Source organism: Thermobia domestica, chromosome 3, assembly GCF_964235325.1.
Source record: "Thermobia domestica chromosome 3, izTheDome1.hap1.1, whole genome shotgun sequence".
NCBI classification, from domain to species: Eukaryota; Metazoa; Arthropoda; class Insecta; order Zygentoma; family Lepismatidae; genus Thermobia; species Thermobia domestica.
The window spans coordinates 34,875,936-34,886,319 of NC_137456.1; the positions used below are offsets into that span (position 1 = coordinate 34,875,936).

General features: G+C 36.8%; 1 long non-coding RNA gene across 1 annotated transcript; it reads left to right on the plus strand.

Annotated features, from left to right (window-relative positions):
• The first annotated feature begins 1,395 nt into the window (after positions 1-1,395).
• On the plus strand, positions 1,396-8,376 carry LOC145681406 (uncharacterized). Its single transcript, XR_014130776.1, has 3 exons — positions 1,396-1,691; positions 5,196-5,364; positions 7,273-8,376. It is a non-coding gene; the product is annotated as an uncharacterized LOC145681406 (long non-coding RNA).
• Positions 8,377-10,384: the final 2,008 nt, after the last annotated feature.

The window sequence follows — 10,384 nt, forward strand, 5'->3', positions numbered from 1 at the left end:
ACGCTAATATTTATTAAAAACTTTCTTTCACCTTGCGGATGCTACGCACTTATAGTTTGGATTCCACGTTTATCAGTAGGTCCACGTCTTATATAGCCTCACTGCTGAACAGGACGTTCAATTCAAAATCAACTCAATTTTTTTTTTACTATAAAACTTCATCGGTAAAAACAGCTGAAACACTTTATATGTGGAATATTCTGTAGATAGCCCAGTATTTTGATCAATTCCCGGGACACCACTAAACAGGGGTTTTGCGTTTACTTGAATGTTATCGCTCCAAACTACATCAGAATCTGTCTGAATAGGAACGACACGTTCTTTTCTCTCTCTCTCTTTCCCGGCGCAGCCTCAGGTTGTATGCGTGTGTAAGCTTTTAACGCCTACGAACCGAAGGGAAGTGTTGAAGACGAAATCAGTGCGACGTGATTAGACCTCGTCACCTACTCATTGCATTGTTTACTTTCGTTGAAAGAAAACAAAGGACCCATTCTGTATTACTGTACATTCGGCAGGGGAATTGATCGCAGAACTTGGGTGAACACGTGATTATCAAGGCTACATTTCTTTTTAACCTTTAACATGTTCCTAAGCTGGAAAGTGTGTATACTGATATGATAGATCTTGAGGTAGAAATGGAGCCATTGTTAATAAGTGTTCAGGAAGATAGCAGGAGCAGCGATGAGTCAACAAACCCATCACGAAAGTGAATGAAGTAAATAGATTAAGAGATGTTTTACTTCAACGTTTTATTTTGATTACATTGAGATATGTAATGCATTATTATTATTTTTATGATGTTGTGAAATATTATAATAAATACTTTTTCCTATTACATTCTTTATGAAGTACGCTTCGCGCTACAGGCTTCCTGAACGCGACAACACTGTACGACAGCGGTGCCGCACTTCCACTTACTCTATGCTGTGTCTTCATATAAGCGCGGGGAATTTAAAGATTGGGCTGCAACATGGCTCACCGCTTAACGCAGAGAATATGTTGAAGTAAAAAAAAAAAAAAAAAAAAAATTAAAAAAATAAATACTCTACCAACTAAACCTTTTTTGTTAATAGTTTCAAATATTTGGAACACTAGAATTCCAAATTTTCGAACAGTGTTTTGTACGTTTCTCTACCTACCATGCTAAAGGAGATCAGAGCGTCGTACATTTGTTTTAATTACACAAAAAGTATCAAGTGATGAAAATAGAATTTTTCACAACTTACAGTTAATGGATGCATCTACATATTGTACACAGGAAATTATTTCACGTGATCTCTTTTCTGAGATATAATCCTATAAACATTGATCTACCAAAAAAGTACGAAAAAATACGCACTTTTTCATTAATTTTTATTTTTTTCTCACTACATAGTACAAAGAAAATTTTTATATCTTAAGTATCGAAAAGACAACATTCCAGCAATTCCAACGAGGTACGACAATGCAATATAAGTTTTGACTGAACGTCATGGCAGCAGCACAAAGTCAGGGGCCTATCTTTATGAAATGGATAGTAGTGCATTCTGTGTAAAATTCAGCAGATTGAGTATTATAATTGTGAAGATTAGCTCCTCATACAGCGTTGCCTATGGTTTCTTATTACAGTGTATTAAAATACCGTAGAAAGAACTTGGATACCTCCATTAGGTTAACATTTGCAGACGCCTGTATCAAATTAAATATTTTAGGTAGAATACTATATAAAATATTAATAGTGAAGGTAGTAAAACGATAATGTATGTTTTATTATTCTCAATAAACCGTACATGGGAGTGAGTATGCATGGGAAGGTATGTCATTCTGTGGTGCAGTTTTACTATACAGATCCATTGATTGTAAAATATACGAAAAGTTTGCCTATTTCATGTCAAGAACAGGACCAACCAACCTCCGCGGGGCTTCTTCTAACCCGTTCCTACTACTACTACTTACACTATGGATCCGTATAATAAAAACTGCACGCATTGTGGTACTATTTGCCAAGGCGAAAGATTGCTAAATACAAGGAAACAACGAGATGACAGTAAATGTATGCTTTTGGAGGCATTACTGGAACAGACGGTTCTACTAAATTTTGATAAATTTCTTACATTTTCAGGTTAGGTTAGAGCATTGTATTTCCTTTAGCTTAATATGCACTAAATGAGGAGCTCCATTACTAATTGCAGATTGCCTTCACGGGGGTTAGTATAAATATAGAGTAGACGCATGGGGCAAGGTTCTAGAACACAGGTCCCCCTTCCCACTTAATTGTAACAAAGACAGAAAAGAACGTGCCGTGCGGGGCTCTAACCCGCCTTCACTCGCTGACGCTCGCTCAACAATACATGTGAATTAAATGTTAAACTTTGGTACAGAAACGAACCAATCTAGTTGTTAACCTATATGGGGGGACTTGTGTTCTAGAACCTTCCCGACGCGTGGCATATTAAGTACAGTGCATAAAACACGAAACAACTTTTGCTAGGTGCCCACTAAAAAGCACAAATGCATTCTATTGGAATCAGTGCAGGAGCACAGCAAGAGGGCCCGAGCGGCAACGAGGGGGTGCGTTCCTAGGGAACAGGCACGTCAGCGACGGGGACTATGCGCGTAAAGAAGAATAGTGGAAAAGCACACTTACGTTTACAATGCTTTCACTATCACTCAAAATGCGCCTTCACTCGAGCAGACGGTTCTACCAAATAGAAAATTTATAGGTAAAATATTATAAGAAACATTTTTCATAATTACTGTCAGTGTACATCATATTGAATTGAATTTTAAGTGATCAGTGAAAGTATTGTATATGTAAGTGTGCTCTTCCACTGTTCTCGTTTAGACGTCGCTGACGCGCCTGTTCCCTACGGACGCATCCCGTCGCTGCCGCTCGGACCCTGTTGCTGTGCTCCTACCCTGACTCGGTTATATATTATTCCTGCTTTTTAGTGGGGAGTTGATATAAATTGGTTCATGTTTTATTCACTGAAATTGTTACGCTTTACGTCCACGCTGTATTTGTACTGAGGCCTGAAGTCAATCTGCAAGCACTAATGGAGCTTCTGATTTAGTTAATGCTCTGCTAAAAGAAATGCATTGTTCTAACCTGATATGAAACTGTAAGAAATATGTCAAAATTTGGTAGAACCGTCTGCCCGAATAATGCCCAAAATTCATTTCAATTTGCTGTGTATTGACATTAATTACTTACATTCACACTTTCATTCCTTCACAAAAATATGTTTCACATCGTATGTTACCTATGAATTTCCTGTTAGGTAGAACCGACTGCTCGAGTGAACCCCTTTGGGAAATGACCCTCGGCAATTGTTGCAATGCCAATCATGTATGACTTCAGAGTTAGAAACAACGAGCCCGATGGAAGTTCTAACCCCTTCGCACACTCAGTTATGTTTTGTTTAGCCTTTTGTAGCACTACTGTCTTAAATTTAGTGAAAAAATCCACAAAATCGATTAATATTCGGTAGACCCGTTTGCTAAAGTAGTGCCCCCCTTGTATATGTGCATAATCAGTGGGAGGATATTACTCCAGTTGAGAGCACTCTCAAACTGCAAGCATCGCCCTACACACCCTCACAAGACACTTGGCTACCGTAACTGTGCTACAGAATTCGGTGTGGAAATCATAATAATGTAACGGGTTTTTGACTGTTCGAATATTTTGTTCATTAATTGAGTAGACAGCTCCCTCGCATTTTAGATTACAGTACTTACTCCAGTGCCAGCATGTGATGATGGATACTTATCAATGTTGCCACTGAAGTTCAAAAAAATATATTCCAGCTCAATTAAGTATCCTTACATGACTATATTATTATGATTTCCACTGCTAATCGTGAAACGTTTCAAAGGAAACCAAATGTCTTATTAAGGGACCGTGGTTGGGGGCTGCGCATTAACAATGGAAGCCTCTTTGGGTCAAAAACCTGCTTTCAGTTAGAACACCAATTCCTCATCATTAAAAAGAAATGAAATTAAATATTTAGTTTCACTCCCCAGGAAAGGCACCGAGCCTAAGGAAGATGGTGATAATGAAATGTGAAAAATGGTGGTATGAAGAAAGTGGGCGAAAACGGGAGAATGTCGAGAAAACTCAGGCACATGGTGTTTGTCCCTTTGGCACGAGCTGGGATCGAACCAGGGACCCCACGCACTAGAAGTGAACGCTCTACGACAGGCACTGCAGCCCATCAGTAAAAAAAAAAAAAAAAAAAAAAAAAACATACCTCATTGCTTCCTTCGGGGCTTACATATCTGCTGCCCCTCCCAGAGTAGCATATTTTTTTATTTTTTAAAAAATAAAACCTACCTCAGATTTGGAGCTCTTGATTTTTTTCAAGTTTGTATTATAAATGTAAGATTTTTTTTTTACACGTTGCAGAATTTAAATGAAGCAATACATAGCAAGAAATTACTTGTCTTGGTGTTTTTTTTTTTTTTTCAAAAAATGTCCGCGTTCGAAAACGCAGGTAGTCATTTGTGTTCTTTGTGTTCAAGATGCGATATTTTACGCTCTCACTCCGTTCTCAAATCCGATCCCTGCTTCTTATGGGGCCGCGGTGGCTCAGTGGTAGAGCGTTCACCTCTGGGGCTTGGGGTCCCGGGTTCGATCCCAGCCCCGCCAAGTGAACTTTGTGGTGGACAAACACCGTGTGCGTGGGTTTTCTCGGGGTTCTCCCGTTTCCTCCTACTTTCTTTATTCCACCATTTCATCCATTACTCATCATCACCGTCTCCTTTAGCCTAATCGGCATAACCGTGGGACGTAAAACTCAAAGATTTTCCGATCCCTGGTTCTTGTTAACAACGTGCAGACAATAATCCATAAAATCTATCTGTCCACAAGTTTGTCAATATTTATTTTATGTATCTTTCCATTTAAGAAGTGACCATTCCTGCACCGAGGTTGAGACGATTTCAGACTCTTCTTCACACCGTCCTTTACGCTGAAAATATCCAGAACAGAAAGCATGTGAAATTTATGGCTGATATTTTCCTGCCAACTCATTTTCCGCTATAATCTCTTTTTTTTTTTTTTTTTTAATACAAAATGCAGTAAAAACTCACTTTACTGTTTACATGAAATTAAACTGCTTCATTTCGTGTTAAATGTATTTAGTCGTTGTAATAAGCCTAGCTGTAAATACATGTTATTTGCCAAAATAAGCCTTGCATGTACTCCCACTTTCCAGAGCGTGTGGCCAATGCTCCTGCAAATGATGAATTGATCAACAGCAGACCACCTAGCACGGAATCTTTCTTAACTGAACTTGAAAGCCGTAACTCTGACCCCTTTCTGCTCGTCGAGCTGCTCTAGAAATATCACTGAGGAGGATGACATACATACCAGAGTTGCGACAGGTGAGTTTTTGACATGTTATTTTATAATACCCATGTAAGAAAATGCCGAGTAAGAAGAAATGAAAGAAAGTAGTAATATTTTATTAGTACTTAACTAAAATAAAATAATTGTTGAACAAGACAATACTTTTATGTAAACGAAATATTCAATTTAACGTTCCACGATCAGGCACTGAGGCTAAGGGAGTCGGTGATGATGAGAAGTGAATTAAATGGTGGAATGAAGAATGTGGGAAAAAATTGGAGAACTCCAAGAAAAGCCGCTTGAAGTGAGCTGGGATCGAACCAGGGGCCCCAGGCACCAGAGGTGAACGCTCTATCACCGAGCCACAGCTGCGCCAATTTTATTTAAATGTAACTGTTTCAGCAACTACCCTTGTCTTCTTCAGATACACTCTATTTATTTATTTATTTATTATTTTAGATTTTTAAAGATTTCCTTGTTTATTAATTTTTATTCCTTCAGCAATTATTTTATTTGACTTATTTATATATAAGCAAAGCTTTAATATGGAATGTATCACATGTTATAGTGTTCGCGCTTTTTTTTTTTTTTTTTGAATGGGTAAAAGTACTCCTCCCGAAAATATTTTTCTCAACAGAGGGGTAAAATATAATTTTCACCAAAGAGAAAATTTATTTTTATTATTATTATTATTATTGTTATTATTATTATTATTATTATTAATAATAATAATAATAATATTAATAACTGCCGCAACTTCTAACCCTGCTCAGAACAAATAATGTGACGATTTTCACCCTACTGCTTGTGACAGAATTCTGGTTCTAGAAGTCTTATTTTTTAAAAATACTCCAGTAACAAGTGAGGGAGCGTTTGCTCACAATTTTTTATTTTTCGGAATACATAAGTTATACACCATTTTGTTTGTAATTTTCACTTTATTTTTTGTCATATTTTGAAATGCTAATGTATGTTTCGTCTTGCATCATAAATTTAACTTACCAAATCGTATCCAATCAGGATAAAATTTCTTATCACAGTAGAAGGATAACTTTTCTGGTTAGTTCCACCTGTGTACAGCTTGTCAGATTGCTGCATCCGATAGCGCAGTTCTGTCAGTATATGCAAATGCGGAATTTTGACTTCATTTTGGGGGTTACATAGCAGTAGTGAAAGATAATACATGTAATTTCTATCGTTGTCCAGTTGTGTTTGATAAATGAGTAGCTATATTATTTTATTATTAGAAAGTTCTTTGTTTCATACCCTAAAAACTATTCTTACTAGATCAGTCTGCATCAGTTATGATCCCAGTCCCCGCAAAGTGAACTTTGTGGTGGACAAACATAGTGTGCGTGGGTCTACTCGAGGTTCTCCCACTTTCTTCATTCCACCATTTCATTCAGTCTTCATCATCACCGTCTCCTTTAGCCGAGCCGACATAACTGTAGGACGAAAAACTCAAAGTTTTTTTTTTTTTGCATCAGTTGTAATATCGTATCAATATACTTGATCGTCACTTTTAGCTCACATCCTAAAGTTGGTCTTAGAGTGGCATTTTATATTATGAGAACATACGTAATGTAGGCTTCTATGAGTCTTTCAGAATTATTTGTCATGTATCTGTATATATAAAGTTTTATATCCCCCAACTTGTTTGATCCTCCTGAACAATCAGAGTTAACAGCTGCAATAAAATCAAAAGTTAAGCTATTACAGAATAACTAAAATTAATGGTAGTTTAATTTCGCTGTATGGAAGGCCGTTAAAAGTGGATTTTTGAGAATAAGTGACTTCATGCAAGCGAGTGCAGTAACTAATCGTTTTATTGCGTATTGATTGTAGTTGCACATGACGTATTGTAATTATTTTTTTTTTAAATTTTCTCCGTACCTGAAAAATTGCACTATGATTGTTCATGATTTTTTTTTTTTCTGTTTCAGTGTTCCTATTTGTCATCGTTGGGAGGATAAGGGACCTTTCTCTGATGCTTGGTTTCCAAAGAGCTGGCGATGAAATTTAACTCCCGCGGAAAAAAGAGCAAAGTTCACGTTGTGCAAACTAGCCTTAAAGACACTTATCATTCGTGAGTAAAAATAAAGATCTTCAAATGAACAATTGCCACAAATCTTCAAAACGTTAGTAGAAAGATATTCACTTCCATCTGCCTTGTTGTTTGCGGATGAAAAGGATTCGGCATGCTTGAAACATGTTGACCTGTTCCTCCTCGCTTTGTTGGAAATCAAGGTAAAGGCATCTCTTTCGAAAATTAAAAGATGGAAGAAACTGCTACTGATATAATAGACGAAGAAGTGGGATACTTACCGCAGTCTCCATTTTTAACCTACTTAAGGACGTGAGGCTTTTTTGATATGATGCTGTATTTCTGTACTTTCAATAACTATGAAAGGTGTTTTCCTTCATACGAAATTTATAGGAAAATTTAATTCTTTTTATTTTATATTGTTAAAAGATCTCTGTAAGTTTTAGATTATAACCAACAGATATGCATTGTCTACATATTTCTTGTTTGTATTACAAATAATATAGACAATCAGTATTTCTTGTTGCATTACAAACAGTATGAATATTATTTTATACGACAAAACGTCCACATTGTACATATAACTAATAAATGTAGAATTCAAATTAATGGTTATGTGTTTTCGCTTTCATCCCTCAGAGATTAATTAATTTTAAGATGTACTTTCTTTTTCGATTTTTCACCTCCAAAATAAAGGTGGTTGTGTTTGTGTGTATGTGTGCGCATACTAGCGTAATAATGGATAGCTATAAAATTTATGGAAGCACGTGTTGTACCGTAATTTCATTAAGAAGAAGGTACTAGTAAATGCACATGAATAAATTCCAGTGACGAAATGAGTGGATTCTTCTTAGTACTAAGGGCCGCGGTGGCTCAGTGGTAGAGCGTTCACCTCTTTTGCTTGGGGTTCAACCCCAGCCCCCGCCAAGTGAACTTTGTAGTGGACAAACACCGTGTGCGTGGGTTTTCTCGGGGTTCTCCCGTTTCCTCCCACTTTCTTCATTCCACCATTTCATTCATTTCTCATTATCACTGTTTCCTTTAGCCTAACCGGTATATGCGTGGGACGTAAAACTCAAAGATTTCATTTCATTTCATTTTCTTAGGACTGTAAGTACAATGTTCCTTTATTTTTCCATTTCATTCTTTGTTTTTACCATGTTTATTCGTCTTTTCTCATTCTTAAGTTATGTAGGGCTTTCTTTTCCGCCAAGGGTGAGTCTTACATTCGAGTTTTTTTTTTTTTTAATGTTTTTCAAGTCGATCCAATGCGTCTCGGTTTTCTTTTTAATGTATGGCTTTAAATTTTTCGTGGAGCAAGCGCTGCCGTTTCTTTCCTGTTGCATTAGGTATATAATTATTCCTCGACAGCTATTGTATATTCGTTTCTTAATGTGTAGGTAAATATACCACACATTAAGAGGCGAATATGTACTATTCAATAGGCTAGTATCCAAATACTAAAAAAATAGAAATCAACAACACTAGAGGTGGTCAATTGGATATGGAAATCTCCAATCCATAGATAATACGAACCTTCGGAGAAGCGAAATTTCCAAATCTTGGTACAGACCAATCAAATAGACCACAATACTTTGACGTTCCCCAATGTGTGCTTGCGAAAGAGGGTGGTGATGATGCATTTCGCTGTGCCAAGATCTAGGGTTCTTAGGGTCTATCCTGATCTGTTATTTATTACAATAACCCACTGGTCTTGCTTATCTGGTATAGGAGCTTGTAAATTATTATGCAAATTACAACACAATGGTGAAAAATCAAGCAGCAGCCACGAGGCTAAATTTATTTTCATTATTGTTTTTACTTATAATAAATGTTGTCCAGTTGTTATTCGTAGATTTTTTATTTAACCCAAGAAAAGTGTTGCGGCCAGAGATCAGTTCAGAACTGTCAAAAAAAAAAAAAAAAAAAAAAAAACCGCAGTTAAGAAGAAAGAAAAAGTATGATATTTTCTTTTTCATCATTTTTTTAAAAAATGTGATGTAAGCTGTGTTTTAGAGTAGATATTATTATTATTATTATTATTATTATTATTCAGTTCCATATGTCCAAATAATCATAAATTGATGTGTATCCAGTGTTGACATTAGGAGTCTCAATCTATGTATAGTAGACTCTATTATCCGACACAGTTTCAGGGTTATTTGTTTCAACCACTATCCAACCGATCTATTTCAAAATTTACGGGGCCAAAACTAGGTAGCCCTAGTAGCCTAACCTCTAACTTTGGTGCAAAACGGTTGAATAGGGGCTGATAAATAGCCTCAAAAGTGTGGCGAATAATCGAGGTAGTACTTGGGATTAAAATTCCTAATGTCAAAACTGCGGATGCACATCAATTTCTAATGGCTTTGACATTTGGAACTGAACAATCCTGTCAGACTTCCATGACATTTGAGGCAGCGAGAAGCAAAGGAGTGTAAGTGACATTTTCAATAGAGTATGTATGTATCTAAAATGGATTCTACACAGCAAAATATACAAACTGTATCATGAAGTTCGGCGTAGAGCATTCATGGGTAGACTTTCTATTGGACTGCGACGAGCTTCACCATCCAGTTTGTATATTTAGCTGTGCAGAATCCATTTTTGAGACATCCATACATTATTGCAAATATCACTTACACACCTTTGCTTCTCGCCGCCTCATTTCGAGAACGCCCCCCCCCCCCAACTCACATGAAGGGTGTGAAAAAGACGTGATTTACACGTGAAAATCACGTAAAAAAGACGTGATTTACACGTCATTTCTATGACGTGTAAAAGACGTCATAGAAATCACGTCATATTCTATCACGTGTAAAAGACGTCATAAAAATCACGTCATATTCCCGGACATTTCCACGTGGGAAAAAAAGTGTAAATCACGTCATGTTCGGTGTATTTTACGGTGTTTTACACCAAAAAAACCACGTCTTTTCGACGTCGGTGTGCCGCTTGGGCATAGGATTCTATGAAGGAATATGCCCCTCTGCTCCCTTCAAATAGCAGTA